The 19153-nt window shown below is 39.2% G+C and overlaps 1 long non-coding RNA gene across 3 annotated transcripts; it reads right to left on the bottom strand.

Moving 5' to 3' along the window:
• Nucleotides 1–5024: 5024 nt before the first annotated feature.
• Nucleotides 5025–19034, bottom strand: LOC148214979 (uncharacterized). 3 transcript variants are annotated; one of them, XR_015797068.1, is made up of 4 exons: nucleotides 18951–19034; nucleotides 12066–12144; nucleotides 5929–6131; nucleotides 5025–5397 (listed from the first exon to the last, which is right to left on the bottom strand). It is a non-coding gene; the product is annotated as an uncharacterized LOC148214979 (long non-coding RNA). The 3 variants fall into 3 exon arrangements; XR_015797066.1 differs by lacking the exon at nucleotides 18951–19034 and having other exon boundaries at nucleotides 12066–12538; XR_015797067.1 differs by lacking the exon at nucleotides 18951–19034 and having other exon boundaries at nucleotides 12062–12538.
• Between the last annotated feature and the right edge of the window lie 119 nt (nucleotides 19035–19153).

The raw sequence follows: 19153 nt of genomic DNA on the forward strand, positions 1-19153 counted from the left end.
TTTTTAGCACTGTTGTTGTTCTTAGCTAGCAATTTCATGTTGTTTCTTATTTATGCTAATGTCAAGCAATACTGTGAGATCAAATGAGGGTGAGATTATACAACAGCATGCAAAAAAAGTAGTGAAGGAACTTGATCAGGTGAATGTTCATAATTTCCATTAGATGAGAGAGCAAGACACACGCATCAACTTACTGTTGATGAAACACGTTTGGCAGGTCCATCTTCTATGTAACCTTTCTTCCTGAAGAACCACCTATCATCACTGTAGCAAAACTACTCAGAGATTCTTAGTGTGAATGATCTTGCGGTGAAGGCACTCATTCACACTGAATGGAGATAGATCTGAGAGGGACATCAAGCTCTTTCTCCCCTCTGTTAAAATCTATACCCACTGAGATATCATAGATCTTTAACATGGGATGGATGTCCCCAAAGGTTAAAGAAAAGTAATTTTTTTTTAATGGAAGATTTATCTTTATTTCTTATCTTCACCTTCCTACTTTCCATCTTAAATATTAGCTAAATTCAGGTAACCCACCCCAAACCCACTGCCCATTGGCTGATCTTTGATCATAATAAACTGAAACTGAAACCATTTATCACTTTTCTGGCAGGCATTTCTAAAAAGCTCAGAAGTTTGTATACTGTTGTCTGATCGCATATTGGTCTAAATTTTTTATTTTTATCTTATAGCCAGTGCTTGTAATAATTCTGATTAAAGTCACTGTTTTGATAAGCAGATATGGTGCATAATTCCTGGGACTTTTTCTGTTTATAGTTCCGCTTGTGCCTAATATTTTCTGGTTTAGCTTGCTCAGTCAATGATATATCTTATAATATGCTTTAATCTAACTTAAGAAAGTGTCACTCAGCCAGCATGGATTCTATTACATGTCAGCACGGCTCAAGTCTCAGCCAAAAGAAATAACTGCTCACACTGACACTCCACCCTAGACTCTCGGGTTTGGTTTATTCTTTGCCTGTTCTGAAAACAGGTAATTCAGAAGTTCCATCTGACCTGTTTTTATCACGGCAAAGGGCAAGCATTGCGCAATATTCCAAGCAATCTAATCTTACTCTGGAAACCATTAAGTCAGTGGCAGGCTGCCCGCTGGGAGGCAGGACTGAAATGACCTTTATAAAATTATCACACCTGTGATCAGGCACCACAGGGAAGACAGGAATGGAGCCAGGGCTGATTTCCTACAGAGAGTCAGACCTTCCTTCCTGCCAGAAAGAAGTTCATCCACTCCACATTGTCAAAAACCTTGCGGAAAGCAAGCCTTCAAAAAAGTAAAGGCTGTCTCTTTCGCCTTTATCAGCAAATACCAGAAGGCTAATTGAAAACGAAGAAAAGGATGCACGTATATTGTAAGAAATGGTGCTCTGGATATTAACTGGAGGAACTGTAGCACTGCTTCTTGCCATCCTTGATTCATTCACATTGTAAGATAGCAAAACGTAACTGAAAGGAAGATGCCTAAGAAGGATTGCACCTAGGAGTAAGTCTCATTCAACCCAGCTGAATTTATGTCTGAGTAAATACACATAGGATTGCATTGGAATCCCCAAACTTTAATACACATTTTTTCTAGCTATTTTCCCTTATTTATGTATGAATAGTACTACAAATCTTCTCACAGGCTATAGTAAGGATATGCCAGATAAAACTATTATATTTCATTTATTTATTTATTTGTCTGGGTATGCCAGATAAAACGAATACATTCTATTTATTTAATAAAATAAAGACATTCTATTAAATAAATAGAATATAAACACTATTAATAGAATATAAACACTATTTCATATTATGCAAAATAATATCATGTTAGTACTTATTGTGAATGGTAATATAAATAATAATGATGCTTTATGTTGTGTGAAATAAGTCCTGCACAATGCCCAGTCAGAATAAAACACACCTTAGATCTTTGTACAGAATATTTTTAAACACTTTTAAACAAAACATAATAGAGAAGAAGTGCATACCTTATCACGTTAACCAAGGACAAAAGAATCCAATGGTCCAAGTGTTTGAAGGTGGAAAAGCTGAGGTATAAATACTATAAAACTGAATGTAGACCTTCATATTTGCTTTTACACACCTTTGAAGGAGAGAAAAATTGAGTTTTCATTCTACTGTTTGGCACCACCCACTGGACCTCTGCAGAATTATAAAGCTAGATTTTTACTATTTTAAACTCAAAATGTGTTGGCAAAAATCCTTCCCAGGTTCTCAGTTCGGTATGTTGCTGGTCTTTGATGTTAGCATTGAAGTGTCAGTTATAAACAACACTGTACAAAGTTGGAATACTTGGCCACTTGTCAATCATTGGGTTGAATTTAAGTTTGAACTTTGCAGATTTCACCAACCTTGTTTCCTTTGGGTTTATGCAATGGGTCTTGCATGTTTCTGTTTTTGTAGCCTCGATGAAAATGTTTTTTATCCTTTTTGTGAGCCCCTTCTGACTGTGGGAGTTGAAAACTGTAAATAATCTCTTGCCATTTTGAGGTGGGTTACCAATGATGGAAGTGGCATAAAAGTACTGTACTTACAAATTAATAAAAATAAAAGAAAGACACTCTCCCGTCCCCATGGCCTGTTTTCCAGAAAACGTTAAGTTTGGCCTTTGCTCAGAACAGTTATCTGCTCGTGTGCTAAGCCATAACTGTTTCATGGCCTTTGGATGAACAATCCATAATGACCTGATCCACACAATATGCTAAGCTACACCCTATGATGGACAAACCACAATTGCTGGAGTCACAGAGTTTCATTCAGGCAAAAGATGTTGTGTGAACCTAGTTGTGTAGCTTGTGTAATGAACCTTTTGTACTATCCATGCTTCCCTTTCAGAAACCTGAAAATGTGTGTTAATTCAACTCTTGCTGCAAGAAGTCATCTCTAAATGTGTTTCTGCTAGGTGGTTTTGCCCTGCTTCATTTTTGTAGGTCTACTGAAAGGTTGCTCATAAGCCACATGTACATCTGGACTGGCTTTTCACTTGGGATCAGTAAAGATATTACATGATCAATGGAGAGAAATTGTACCCTGATTATCTTATTACAACTATCAGCTGCATTTGTTATGATTTGATCATGAGCTGTCGGTGACAACTTCAGGCAGAACAGCTGTTTGCACAACTGCTATGGAAAAATACTCCTTATAACTGGCAGGATGGCCTTCTCAACATAGATCAGTGGTGGTTTGTTACCCCCTACAGATGTCTTTTATTTGAGCCCAGAGATTCTCCTTTGTTCCTCCTCAGTGAATAACAACAAAAGAAAATGACATGCCAGATCACATAAATAAAATCAGCTCCTTCATTGCATCTAACCTCCTGCATCCTCATATTTATGAGGCATCTGCTGCTATGAGGATTTGCTTAAAGTTAAGGAGTCATAATATTAATTCACTTGGCTAAGGATGTGCAAAATGTTCTATGCACAGAGTGTTCCAGGCATGGATCAAGCAGTACTGAGCAGGCCTTGCCCAGCTTAAGCACATGTGCTTTGTCTCTGCATAGACTCAGAGCACATTTGTTTGTTTCATACATGGATCTGGAGCATACATATTCCAACACAGATATTATGGGGTGGGAGACAATAGGGGAAAAGGATGGCTGGTGGCATATGGTATCAGGAAGGAAGAATAGATGCATGAAAGCAGTGGCAAGGAGGTTAACAGAAGCAGTGAGATAGGTTGGGTTGTATGATAAGAGGGAGCAGAGCAGCAATGGGGAAAGAAGACGCAGGGAATAAAAGGTAGGCTCAGGCTGGTCAGGCAAGTAAGCCACATTTGAATGTAAGCATGGTGATCGCTAAGGAGGAAGAAGGCATTGGGAATATTGGCAGGCAGGTTGGCATACAGGTCATGTGGAGGAAGACAGTGGGACCATGCTACTCTTGTTCCATTTCCCCCTAAGGGGTTCTCCAGATTTGTTTCCATCAAAACCCAGATCAACCTCAATGATCCAGGTTTCACTTTAATTAGATCCTGACCTGACTGAATGGGCCTACCGAATTTCCGAGATGCAACGTGTTTGGTCTATGTGCAGACAAAGCACATTTTTCGCTTTGTGCCATCCCTACTTGATACTATTATGATTCTTTGTGAAACAATATCCACTTATCACATCCTTCCCTATCGGACACGAAGCTAGAAAGTTCTTGTTTTGTTATCAGGAGGACGTTGATACATTTCTATGGTTTTTCTGTTGTTGTTTTTTGGTGGGTGGGTGGGGATTCATGCACTCAATCAGGGGGAAGCCTGAGCCTTCAAAGTGGACAAATAAAAAATTTAGAAAAGCAGAGTAGGTAATTGAAAGTAGTACAACAGTCTGTTATGTTTTGGAAGTAACATGAAGTATCATTTGACCTTCTGAACTCTGTTTCAAACAGATGGAAACTCTGCTTGCGTTTCAGCACAATTTTTAGACGTGTCTTGGCTTTGCTGCAAATTGCTGCTGATGGTGTCATTCAAACATGTGTAAAGCACCGGCCCTCACAGTTATTTCTGGCCTGACAACAGTGTTTGTGGAGATTGGAAGATGAGACAGAGGAAGGCAGAGGATGCATAGCACAGATGCCACCAATTGAGGATGATATGCTTTGGCAGAACAAAGATGAGAAACTTGGCACCTGTCTGCGCACATGGACCTCTCAGTTTCATACCCACTGCTTAACATTCTAGAATGGCAATTATAAACCAAACTATTGCTAGTCAATTTTAATGATGGAGCCTTTCTCCCACTTGCATATAAATTCAGATACAGAAGACCATTAATGATACCTCTTCATTTCGAATATGGTTTTTGGTCCATTTTAAGTATGTTGACCATATTTTCTTGGAAAAAATAAAGGATAAACCTGAAAAAGGGGCAAATCTGAAACAGGTTCAAAAGGATAAAAAAAATGTAATTGTTTATGTTTATAACTTTGCTTTACAGTGGAAAATTCAAGAGCAAAACCAAGAAAAACTTTACAAAAATGCATATTCTAATAAAAATACCTGAAATCAAACAGTACATGTCAATGTACTTTTAAAAAGACAATTCAATTTCTGTATTTTTCACATGAAAAATAGGGGTTCTGAAATAAAGGACTATCCTTTATAATAAAGGATGTATGGTCGCTGTAATTATAAGAGAAAACAAAACCAAGTTCCAAGAAGTTTGCATTCTTCCTTAAAGGTCTCTTCATCTGTGCATTTACATAAATGCTTAAAAAGTGAATGGATTTCTCCGTAGAAACAGGACATTACATTTCTTTGTAAGAGTTTAATATTAATTGCATGTCAGACATTACGTTTAAGATTTGCAAATTATTGATCTATATCATGGCCTAACATAAATAGCTAAAAAATGCAGCCACCATGAGACTCACGTACACCCTGCAGGAAAAAAAAAGATGTATAAAAGTAATTTGGTATAAAATTATGTATAATTTGCTGTAATAAGGTGATTTAAGCCCATGATCCTGAGGCTGACACAAGAATATTTACATTTTTATGCTAGCAAGACACATTTAGATAAAGAAAATGTAGGAGCATATGTATGTCTTGTACAGAAAACATGTGTATCAATAGTGATGTTGTTATATGGCATGTGAACAATATTCCATATGTTCAAATGCGTTGCCTTTTCCAAAATGAGCTTGCAACATTTTTCTTTGGACAGACAAGATATCTGAAACATTGCTTTCTGATTAAACTCTACAATAATAATTTTCTGCTGCTGAAATGAGACATATGTTTATGCTGATCTATGACCGTAATAAAGAGATTTGAGACATATGTCCATGAATACAAACCCATTAAGCTATCCATTTCACATTTTGCAAATGGCACAAAGAGTAATAAGGAAAAGAAATTGGATGAAGGACATAAAAGAACTAATTACATTTAGTTTACACCCCATCATACCTTTGTATCCTTGCAAACCATCCTTGCTTCCACTGATGCCTACGTTGCCTTGGTGGAAAGGGCCAAGATGGTGCTGCTTTAAGTTGGGTGTTTTTTTTATAGCTAATCACAGCCAAAGTGGTAAGATGTAAGATTAGTTGCCGTTGAAGTATTTCAATTGTTCTGACAATTTGGGGGACTGAGTTGGGAGGATCAGTATTACCCTAGAAATAAGAAAAGATAACAAACATCACAGACATACAAACTTACCTCACAGGGTTGTTGTTATGGGGAAAATAGGAGGAGGAAGGAGTACTAGGTTTGTTCATCACCTGGAGTTATTTATAAAAAATAATAAAGGCAGGATTAAAAAAAAATCTTTAAAAAAAAACATTGCCAGAGCTTGACAGCTCTTAGGAAGCAACTGAAATTAAATCATTTCTTATGAACAAATACCCTGAGAGTATGACTTTTCCTAACGATTTCTCACCTCATCCAACTAAGATTTTTTCAGAATTCTCTTTCAGCCTACTCACTCTTCTGTCATATATTTGTTCTATAATTCAATCTTCATTTGTTCTCTCTGAATGACCAAACTACTTCAATGTATTACTTTAATCACTAGTCAATCACTTTTGTATTCAACTCACATTCATTCACTACCCATTTATTGCAGGCCATACCTCCTGTTGTTTTCCTCCACGCAGACTCAAGTACCCCATTCCCCCTGAATTTATTTCTATTTTCTCCTGACATACCCAACTCTCATTTACAGGTAATAAAGGCAGAAGCACACTTATATACACATCCACTTTTAATTCACATTATCTGATCACTTTCTCAGCCATGCTTTTTATTAAAATAAGTTAGCCAATTCCATCATATGGGTAAACCCTAAGTTGTGTTTAAGTGGTATTGAAACTTTATACACAGAATCCACCAGGTGGCACTGCAGTTATAATGCTTTCTGCATGCTTTTTTAAAAAAGACTGCTTTCATGAATTGAATACTAAGGAAAAGAAAAAGAAAAAACAGTACAGAAATTTGTAAAGAGAAGAGAAAGGAAACAAAAGAACAGAAAAGAAACCAAAACATGCAGGGTATGTATTCAGAGCCAGTTTGGTGTAGGGGCTAAAGGTACCAGGCTAGAAAGAGACTGTGAGTTCTTGTTCTAAATAAGCATCTCAATGAATGGTAGTCCTATTTCATTATAATCATACATAGCTCAGGTACGCTGATAATGATTCATTCATAAGTCACTAATAACATCAGTTCTGCAAACCACTGGGTTTTTTTTCTTTCCCATGTTGAAGAATAAGTCTTTGAGCTATGAGTAGGGTATAGAGAATCTGCTTTCTTTGTCCATTATTCTTTGAATAATGCATTCCTGAGAAAAAAAGGAACTTGTGTGTATACATGACAATACTAATTTACAAGATGTATGTATGTGTATATACACATCTTGTAAATTAGTATGCTCATGTTAGCATATGCCTGCCACATGACTGTGGTAACAAGAAAGGTACAAATACCGTATTTATCGTTGTATAACACGCACTTCCCCCCCCTAAAATTTGGGGCTGAAATCCTAGCTGTTGGTTATACGCCAATATGCCCTACGGCTTCTCATCTCAAGTGGCAGGGCTGGGAGAGCAAAGCGCCGGTGGCCGGGAAAGCATTTATTTGGCAGCCGCCGCAACCCAGTGCTGCCGCTCCAGATGGCCACAGAGGGAGGTGCGGAGCCCACGCCACACAGCCCCGGGGAGGGGATCGGCGCTCGGTGCTCCTCTGAAGGCTGCACTGTGCCGTTGGGAGCACGGGAGAGTCCAGAGACGTGAATTCTCCAGCACTCAGTGGCAGTGCAAAGAGCAGATCCGCAGTGGCTCCTTGGTTTGCTAAAATGGGGGGGGGGCAGGGAGCCACACACCACCCATTTCCCAGGCCTCTGACTTTGCAAACCAGCTGCTGTCCCGAGCGCGCTGCGCCTGGAGGAGGAAGAGGTAAGCGCTGGGTGTGTGTGTGTGTGTTTGTGCGGTATTCCTCCCCTGCCGCTGGTGATTTTGAGAGACTCGCAGAGAGCGGAGAGGGCTTGGAACAGGAAAGCCAGGAACTCCTGGGCAGAGCGGGGTGCTTCCCACCGCACCGAGCCTCTGACTTTGCTGAGGAACCACGCAGTCGAGAAAGGTGAGCGTCACTCTGGAGAGGTGAGCACACACGCATGCTATGCTCACTCTCCTGTGCTCCCAATGGTGTGGCGGAGCCCTCAGGGGGAGGGGACCTCCCCTCCGCACCAAAGTTTCTCCCTACAGGAAGGAGGGAGGAGCAGGTGAGGCCGCGGGGAGCTGGAGGAGAGGCTGTGTCTTCTGCGCTCCGCCAGTCCCGAGGCAATCCAAGAGGGGTTGGGGGCGGGGGGGGCATTGCGCAGCATGCCACGGGCTCCGCGCCTCCCTCTGCGGCCAACTGGAATGGCAGCACTGGGTTGCGGCAGCTGCCGAAAAAGAAATGCTTTGCTCTGACACACTGAGTGTCAGACAGCACGGGTGATGTCACTAAAGACTGCAAACAGAGGAGGCATACCCTAATAATAAATTACTGTATCCCCCAATCCACTCAGACCACCCGGGATTTTAAACCTTTGCTGGCCCACCAGAGATCTTACCTGCCAGCCTGCTGCAGACAGGTAAGCAGGAAGGGAGGGAATAAGTACCAGTATGGTAATAAACAGATTACCATTACCACACACTACGCACAGCTAACAAACACTAATGGTACATACACACTACGCACAGCCAGCCTACAACATACAAAAGAGGTGCTTTTTCTTTCATGTTACATACGTACCTTATAAGTGGTTTAGCAGCTATCGAGAAAAGATTTTTGCTGGTATCATAGCCATCCACTACACTCTGCTGAAGCTTTCCTTGGCTGCTTTTTGCACCGTGAAAAATTCACACATTAACTGTGTTCTCTTAAAGAACATTGGACTTAGCATATATACTGGTACATAAGCCCATCCATGGATAAGCCGACCCTCAAATTTTTAATCAAAATACCATTAAAAAAATTATGTGTTAATGTTCACAATAGGCTTATCTGAGGGTGGCACATCTTTTATGGTATTTTGGTTTAAAATTCAAGGGTCTGCTTATCCACGGATGGGCTTATCCGTGAGTATATACAGGATATATGGGTACTTTTAAAAAGGTTAGGTGAAATTGTTCTCAAGAGCCAAATTCCACATTTACACGGAATATAGCTAGAAGAGTATCTTAAGAGAACAGAATCTTATTTAGAGATGGCAAAATGATGTGAATGATTCTTTGCATGGAACTAAATAAGTAAATTGATTGTTTTTATCTCTTCTGTAAACCGCCCAGAGTCACTTTTTAACGAGATGGGCAGTGATAGATAGATAGATAGATAGATAGATAGATAGATAGATAGATAGATAGATAAATAGACAGATAGACAGATAGATAAAAATTCTGAGAAAAGGAACCAATATGGTAGCAATGGTATTGCATCAGACTGACAGGAGTGAAAGAAGACATGGCTGTTAGTGTACAGAACAATCCAACATAATACTGTGAGTGCACAGTGAACGAAGTGCAAATTCTGTAACTTAAAAAAACAATGTGCATATCTACTCACTCCTGGAAACAACAAAAAATATTAAGAAAGATTACCCATAGAAAAAGAATTGCTGTATTTATCGGTGTATAACATGCACAGGCGTCTAACATGCATCTTAATTTTAAGAAGGAAGTTTGAGTAAAAAAACTTAAATTTAAAATAAATGACTTGGAAGCAAAATAAAGGGAGCTCTGAACTTTTTGGTTATTCATACTGTACGTCCATTCCAAGAAACATGTACCACTGCAACTTCAGAGTGGCAGTGCTTCCTATTAAAACCTTTGATCCAATTATCAATGGTATATTAGTTCTGTCAATGTCCAAACCTGGTAACCATATTCTCCAGAACCACAAGATATATATTCATATAAAATATCTCAACATCACAATGCAAAATATGAATTCATCTAGCCATTCTATTCATTGATTTATTTCTTGAAAGTATTAAGTGCTTATTAAGAGTAGTTTATCCACGTTGGTTTGTCCATAATTTTGATATCAATACTATTAGCCTCTTCTATTGTTATTTTAACAATTAAGCCAAAACATACTCCTTAATTACAATGATATACTAGATCATATAACCTGCAATTGGTCACTCCACTTGATCTTTGATTCATTAATTTTCATTAAACTACCTCAATCTCTGATTCGTTAATGTTCAGATCCATACTCCGCACGGCATCATACAATCTAACCTTCACTGCAAATCTTTCTCAGCCAACATCTTATCATCTTTACATAAATGTACACATTCACTGACTTCCAGGGGAGGTATGACGAACTGAAGACAGCTCTGTGAAAGCACTGCTGATGACCACGGAAAAGGCCAAGGAACCAGTGAGTAATACAAAATGTTATAACATTGGAAATATTAAAGAATATTTGAAGAATGGAGCCAGAGATTAGTAACTACAATATCAACACTGTCAGTAATGATGCCTACTTCCTTGGATAGACTATGTCTAAAAGGTGTTAATGAAGGAATGACAGATGTGCAACAAATTTTATCTGACAGAACAAAGAAAGTACCAAAAGTGGAACTTCAAATGAGAGGCCAAGAGAATGATTTGGAAAAGGATGCTTTACTGGACAGACAAAAAAAATCTAGCTGAAGTTTTAAAAATTAAAAGGGAAATACAAATGATAAACCAAGAGAATGACTTGGAAAATGTTTTCCTATTGGATCTACAAAAGAAGCTTGTTAAAGCCTTGAAGGAATCTGTGATGGGACAAAGAGAAATCAAATCCTTCTACAATATTTGATTGAATTAAAGACTAAGACTGTTAGAAGTAAAGGGAAGGAATATAAAATTGGTTTATCTGATCAAGGTTAAAATAGGTACCTTTTTTTGCAAAGTTCTGGCAGCCCTTTATGAACTTTTTGCTGACACCAGGATTGAAAAGCTGATGTTTTATGGATTTGCTTATAGATAAGGATAGGATATGGGATGAAGAGATATCTATCTATAACCTTATAGGGGTGAAGAGTTATTAAATTTTTTTATACTGTGCTTGTTGTGATGAAGGTTGGAAGTAACTTCTTTACATATTTCTTTTCTTTATTATGTTTTCTTTTCTTTTTTTCCTGCACTTTTTCTTCTTTTTTCCATTCTCTTTCTCTAATTTGTGTTAGTTTTTACTGCTGTAATTAAAATTCTTAATAAAAATTATATATACTTTTAAGAGTACATATTCATTCATGTCCTCAACCAAAAAATATTCTGCATATATTTTATCCATAAATGCATTAAACAATCAAGGGAACATCATGCCTCCTTGTATTACTCCCTGTTCAGGCTAACCATTTGCTAAGAATTGCATTTATTGTCATGCCTGCTTTGTTAATTTATTTTATTTATCAAATTTATATAGCCACCCATCCCATGAAGGTGACCCTGGACATACAGTAAAAATGGAACAACATCTTAAAACAACCATAAAATGATTATGATGGCTTTACTTACTGCATTGAGCAATCAACCTTCGTAAACATGCAGAACATTCTATAATTCAAGCCTATTTATTTTGTTGTATGTTTTCACTAAATCAAAAGGCATCCAATAAACTTTCTCACATCAATTCATTTCTATGATCTCCTGAAGGGCAAAAATCCAGTCTGCACACCCTCTGACTGGCCTGAAGCCGCAATGTACTTTCCATCTTTTGCTCATTGTCACTTCTCATACTCTACGGATCAGAATTCTTCCAAACATCTTTTCAGGCACCTTTAACAAGCTAGTCCCCATGTAGTTTTTACATTCACTCTTACTACCTTTCCCTTTGTATACTATAGAGGATCAATAATTATATTCTTCCAATTGTCAGGCACAAATGTAGTCTTCACGCACGTCTTAAAAAGTTGCACAGCTATTCCATAAACAAGCCACATTCATATTTTAACATTCTCCAGTTACATAAGCTACATCTGCAGTCTTAATATTTTTCAGTAAAATGCTATTATTTTGTGGTTTAATTCAGGTCACACAGAATTGTAGAACAGATGATATCTTTGGGTTACCCACTACAGACGGTGATCAAGTGAGAGGTGCATCTCCAGTTACCGATGAGATAGTCACGTTCTTTTCACAATTCATGAAAACTCTGAAGGATTAAAGTGTGACACAACAGTTATTAAAATGGAATTACCAATCACAGAAAGACTATGTCATTCTGCTAATGTAATCCAGAAGGACCGTCCCTATTAGGGTATTGCTATGGCAGCAGCCATTCTGGATTATGATACAATCTATTAATATTTCTACCTTGCTATTTTTAACTTCAGAGATAAGAAATGAAGTGCCTGGCATCACTCTGCTTTCACTGGCCTTATAATGAGAGAGATGCTAACAATGCTACTGTCATCAGTGAAATTTCTGCCTACTGGCAGAGATCTTCTGGAACTGAGTATGACACTGCTTGAAAATTACTTCCTGCTTATTTTGACTGTGGCACTTCTTGGAAATGAAATAAAAAATCGTGCTGTGACTCTGTAGTCATTCTTCATTTATCTAGTGTCTCAGTCATCTTAATATTTTTATCTGATGTTTTAAAATATTCATTTGATATCCAAAGATGATAATGACCCCTTCAAATGATTACAAGGATTCAAACCCACAATAAATTATTAGGGATACATGCAGAATAGAAAGGCCTTATACATGCCATCACATCCTGTATCTGTCACAGTTCAACAGAAACAACACTCAGAATGTTTTGGTTGTTTCAGGTTTTGACTGAAACAAAATTTGGCAGAACCCTGGGAAGATTTACTGGGCAAGACTAGTGTGCGATGGCCCCTTTCCCACTTCTCCTCTGCCCAACCCATACGCCAGCCCCCTTTCTCAGCACATTCTCTTCCTTCCTTCCTTCCCCTGCTCCCCTCTGACATCCAGGTTCCAGGGCAGCATATCCCATCAGGGGGTCCCTCCCTGATTACCTGCATCTTTATCTCCCTCCCTCCCCTCAGCTGCCCTAAACCTTCCTGAAGACTTTTAAGAGTATGAATTGTAAACATACTCTTAAGTTAGATCTAATATAAATATTAATATATTAAATATAATTGTATAAATATATAATTAATATGTTAATTTAAATATATAAATTATATAATTTATAATTAATCATACTATTAATTATAAGAGTCTTTTAGCTTTTGATACAACTATCGAAGTAGTTTATGCCAAAAATGTTTTAAGGAGCACCTCTACCACATGTAGTATAACAATGAGCTTTTAGTTGACATGAAATTTCAACACATACCTGCTGCTTATAGTAAGGAAGGAAGGATTTGTTCACTTCTGAGCCATGCCACTTCATATGCTCCCAAACACCATTCTTTTCTGTTTCTACTGTGACACATACATATAAATATTTTGGGGGTGAAATGCTATACAGTGGTACCTCGGGATACGAACTTAATGCGTTCCGTGACTCTGGGCGTATCCCGAGTTGGTCGTAACCCGACGCAAATTTCCCCATAGGGTTCAATGTAAATCCGGTTAATCCGTTCAGCCCTCCGAATTTGGTCGCACCCTGAAGCAAATTTTTCCATAAGGTTCAATGTAATTACCGTTAATCCGTTCTGGCGTCCGCGGACCACGCGTCAGGGGCGGGAGAACGGCCAGGCGCGGCGTGGCGGGAAAAAGGCCGGGCGCGGTGCGGTGGGAGAACGGCCGCAGACCACGTGTCAGGGGCGGAAAAATGGCCGCGGACCACGTGTCAGGGCGGAAAAATGACCATACCCCGAGGCGGAGTTCGCACATCTAAGTAAATTTTTGCGGCCGGAGCTGGTCGTAACCCGAAAACTTCGTTAGTAGAGGCATTCGTATCCCGAGGTACCACTGTACTCTAGTTCTAGGAATAAGGATTTGGGGAAAACTCTACAGTTTCAGTGGGATTAGCACAAGAATATGTGAGCACCAAAACATCACAGCAGCACTGTGGTTCCAGGGCTTATGATATACTGAGAGAAAGGACGAAATACAGAATTACATAGGCATCAAGATAGCAGAGTATTTTCAATATAATTTTATAGATTTTTGTAGAGGTACAGATGAAAGTAGAACAAAAACAGATTGACCAAACTTGTAAATACAATTCAAACAGTTCAACCAAAACTATTTATTAAAAAACCACAATAATATAAGCTAATTACTAAGATATAGATTAAAAAATAAGAGAAAAATGAAAGAGAAAACAAGAGAGAAAATAAAAGTGTTACACATAAAGTAAAATAACATATAAAGACTCTATATTGCTAGAAAACAAAATTCCTAATAACTTATTACAAGATAATACAGCTCAACTTTTAAACAATGAATGAAATCTAGGGCACATGGAATCATATTATCCAATCTTTCCTTTCTGTCAAATTTCCTTAAGCCTTAGAATCAGTTTTAATTCTTCTGAGTGCATAATAATTTTTCCACAGTTCAGGCACAGTATAGCTGAGGTTCTTCACAAATAGAAAAAAATTATATTTGGAGAAATAATTTAACCAATATTAACATCTTTTAGCCTAAACTTTCTACCAAGAACATGCAGGTAGTCCTCGCTTACGAACCATTCGTTCAGCGACCGTTCAAAGTTACAACAGCTAACTGGTCCTCGAAGTTGCGGCTGTTGCAGCATCCTCTTGGTTACGTGATTGCAATTCGGGCACTTGGCAATTGGCGCGCATTTATAACAGTTGCAGCATCCTGCAGTCACGTGATTGCCATTTGTGACCTTCACAGCCTGCTTCCAACAAACAAAATCAATGGGGAAGCTGGCAGGAAGTAGCAAGTTGGGGGTCACGTGATGTTGCGCTTAATGACTTATGGTGATTCATTTAACAACCGCAGATGGAATTGACATTGTAAGCTGGGCACAGTCACATTTTTCACTTTATGACTGCTTCGCTTAGCAACACTTGCCAGTCCCAGTTGTGGTTGATAAGTGAGGACTACCTGTAATTCACCACAGCACTAATGCCTAACCGATAGGGAACTAAAGAAGGAGGGATGCATGTTTATGCTGTGCTTATCCATCTGACCCCCTCCACTACCCATAGGAAGAGCCAGATGGGATGATGGCATATACCATGCAGCAATGGGTATCCTCAATGGCATTCATAGTTTCTTCCTGCTCACCTGAGTCACTTGCTACACACTTGCTGTAGTTGTGTGCATATATCGCTTTTTCCCCACCCACCCCAATTTCCTTTTTATCCCCTACCATAAAAGATAAGTCAGTTCAATACATTTTGTAGCCCAGGTAAAGGATGTATTTCCTTGACAGGAGCAGCCAGCTTTAAGCTGCATTTTTAACACCCCTCTCTTCCTGGCATCTGGGCTTCCTCTTCTTGCCAGTTGCAAAGGATGAGTGTGAAATGTTCCTTCTTGTAAATATTTCTGCATCAGGTGAGTAGTACACTATAGTACTTAGAGATAAGTCTCTGAAGACCATGTTCTTCATCCTTACTTCTACCTAGCCACAGAACAGTCTCTGCAAATGTAAATCATGGGAGTACATTGACATATATTTCTAGGCACTTCCAATCCTACTGGCTCCCTCTAAACATTCATGAGTTTTGTAACTCGATTGTGAACAAACGTTATACAAGGAAGAAAGAGTAGAGAATATTCTGTGAAATCTGAACAAGCTATCCATTTTATGATCCTTTGTGATTAGCAGAGGAGTCGCTGCCACGTCTGTCTTCTTTAAGTCCACAAGGGAACAGATTTTTTTTCCCCATGGGAACATTCAAATTAGTCATCCTTGGAGCAGAAAATATATTGGGGTAATGTGTTTTCTCCTCTAAAGACTAAGGTTCAATGTTTTGTCTATGACAGTTGGATGTCCTTCTTCCATTGGAAGAATAGAGGTGAGAGCATGAAGGCATTTTAGATCCATGCAGGGATCTGAGCTTGTAGATGTGCCACCAGAGAAGCCATTTGTTGTTTCAATTTTCCTCTAAATGCCAATGACAAATTAGTACCTATCGTGATTTTTATGGTGAACGCTATGACTGTTGCCACTGAGGTATCTGTTTATTTTATTCCATCTCTCCTTGGCACTGGGGACTACAAATGTTCATTTTATAAAAAGAAGCTCACATAATGCCATGAGGATGAAGAGTGAGAGAATAACTTATAGATCAAAATGCACGTGATATGTAAAATATAGTGGGGCAAAAAAGTATTTAGTCAGCCACCAATTGTGCAAGTTCTCCCACTTAAAAAGATGAGAGAGGCCTATAATTTTCATCATAGGTATACCTCAACTATGAGAGACAAAATGGGGGAAAAAATCCAGAAAATCACATTGTCTGATTTTTAAAGAATTTATTTGCAAATCATGGTGGAAAATAAGTATTTGGTCAATATCAAAAGTTCATCTCAATACTTTGTTATATATCCTTTGTTGGCAATGACAGAGGTCAAACGTTTTCTGTAAGCCTTCACAAGGTTTTCACACACTGTTGCTGGTATTTTGGCCCATTCAACTCCCTCCAAAGGTTTTCCATGGGGTTGAGATCTGGAGACTGGCTAGGCCACTCCAGGACCTTGAAATGCTTCTTACGAAGCCACTCCTTCGTTGCCCGGGCGGTGTGTTTGGGATCATTGTCATGCTGAAAGACCCAGCCACGTTTCATCTTCAATGCCCTTGCTGATGGAAGGAGGTGTTCACTCAAAATCTCACAATACATGGCCCCATTCATTCTTTCCTTTACACGGATCAGTCGTCCTGGTCCCTTTGCAGAAAAACAGCCCCAAAGCATGATGTTTCCACCCCCATGCTTCACAGTAGGTATGGTGTTCTTTGGATGCAACTCAGCATTCTTTCTCCTCCAAACACGACGAGTTGAGTTTAGACCAAAACGTTCTACTTTGGTTTCATCTGACCATATGACACTCTTCCAATCCTCTTCTGGATCATCCAAATGCTCTCTAGCAAACTTCAGATGGGCCCAGACATGTACTGGCTTAAGCAGGGGGACACGTCTGGCACTGCAGGAAATTGAGTCCCTGGTGGCATAGTGTGTTACTGATGGTAGCCTTTGTTACTTTGGTCCCAGCTCTCTGCAGGTCATTCACTAGGTCCCCCCGTGTGGTTCTGGGATTTTTGCTCACCATTCTTGTGATCATTTTGACCCCACGGGGTGAGATCTTACGTGGAGCCCCAGATCAAGGGAGATTATCAGTGGTCTTGTATGTCTTCCATTTTCTAATTATTGCTCCCACAGTTGATTTCTTCACACCAAGCTGCTTGCCTATTGCAGATTCAGTCTTCCCAGCCTGGTGCAGGTCTACAATTTTGTTTCTGGTGTCCTTTGACAGCTCTTTGGTCTTGGCCATAGTAGAGTTTGGAGTGTGACTGTTTGATGTTGTGGACAGGTGTCTTTTATACTGATAACAAGGTCAAACAGGTGCCATTACTACAGGTAACAAGTGGAGGACAGAGGAGCCTCTTAAAGAAGTAGTTACAGGTCTGTGAGAGCCAGATATCTTGCTTTTTTGTAGGTGACCAAATACTTATTTTCCACCATGATTTGCAAATAAATTCTTTAAAAATCAGACAATGTGATTTTCTGGATTTTTTCCCCCATTTTGTCTCTCATAGTTGAGGTATACCTATGATGAAAATTACAGGCCTCTCTCATCTTTTTAAGTGGGAGAACTTGCACAATTGGTGGCTGACTAAATACTTTTTTGCCCCACTGTAAGTTGTGCATATCAAAATGCACAACATTAATAACAGTAAAAATCAGTGTGAGTATCACAACTGGAATTTTGTCTATAAAGATTTTGGATCCAAAAAATGACTGCTTCTATATTTTGGATGGCTCAAACTCAGCTAGTATCAATTTTCTTCTGTATTTTTTTAAAAAACCAACACGAGTAAAGACACAATTTCCTATGTCCATACTCTAGCTGCCAGGTTTCCATGGTTTGGCAGCCACATAATTCAGAGAGAGATGTTTAATATTTCTTTGCTGTACATAATGGGTGTCTCACAACTCTGTTTTTAGGCCCACCAGAGGGGAAAAATGCTTTAAAAAATCTCATCAAGTTAGGGAATTTCAGCTGATTTTGCAACTGGCTAGAGTTATGAAAAGTGTGGAAATTACAGTAATTCTTTGGGTCAGCTGGAAGATAATAGATTACAGAAAGATTAGTGCAAAATGTTCACAGCCTTCCTGGTCTAAACATTAATGCTCAGCATATGGAAAATGAACTAGATAGTTTGAGTTCTTAACACCAACATCTTATTTAACAGATAAAACAAAGACCTGGTGGGATGACTCCCATGACTGGACTATAACAATTAAAAATGCAATTTTTTCAAAAGGAACAGAATCAATGCCATGATTCTTTAATTTCAGTTCCTGTTTCCAATTTGATAAAATCCTAAGAATTTTAAAGCATAATTGAACCTCAAGAAATGTTCTCTTTTATTCTCTTGACATGTTATGCTTCCTGTGAGTGCATGCAGAACAAGATGTGTGCAAGCTTTCTCTAAGCCAAAAAGCCATTAGAGATGCCTATCCTTAAATTATGTTCAGGGTAGTAGTCACATTAGCCTGTTGCAAAGAAAAATGCTAATGAATGTATTATGCCGTAAGCTTTAGTGAGCCTCGGTTTGCAAAGAAAACTCTGCCTTTAAATCCAGGTCAAACGTTATGTTAAGTCTACATTCCTTTGAGAAAGCAGAATGACGCTTGTTACAGACTCAAACCCCATTCCAGCTCCTGTTGCAGAAAAAAGCAGTCCTAACCGAACTTGCTCAAAAGTAACCTCATTAAATTCAAGGGTTTTTTTCTCCAAGAAAATGAGGCGCCTCCGCCCCCTCCCCCCCGCCTTCTATGCAAGCCCAACTTATACTACAGAAAGGAAACGTGGCTCATCGCAACGGCTTGAAACAACCTCGTGAGTCCGTCCAGCCGACCCGCGACTCATCCCTTTCATCGCGTCACGTCGGCGGTTCTCTTGGGCTGCGGCCCCGCAAACGCAAACCCTCCGCTATCAGGCAGCTAATTAAAGTGGCGAGGTTGCTAATTGGCCCTCTCCTTCCCCAGCAGTCCTCTGATCCCACCCACCTACTTCATTCACCTCCCGGGGCTCGGTCG

The sequence above is a fragment of the Python bivittatus genome, unplaced genomic scaffold (assembly GCF_059951505.1).
Source record: "Python bivittatus isolate LINGU-HERP-01145 unplaced genomic scaffold, Pbiv_v1 ctg000480_np1212, whole genome shotgun sequence".
Taxonomy (NCBI): domain Eukaryota; kingdom Metazoa; phylum Chordata; class Lepidosauria; order Squamata; family Pythonidae; genus Python; species Python bivittatus.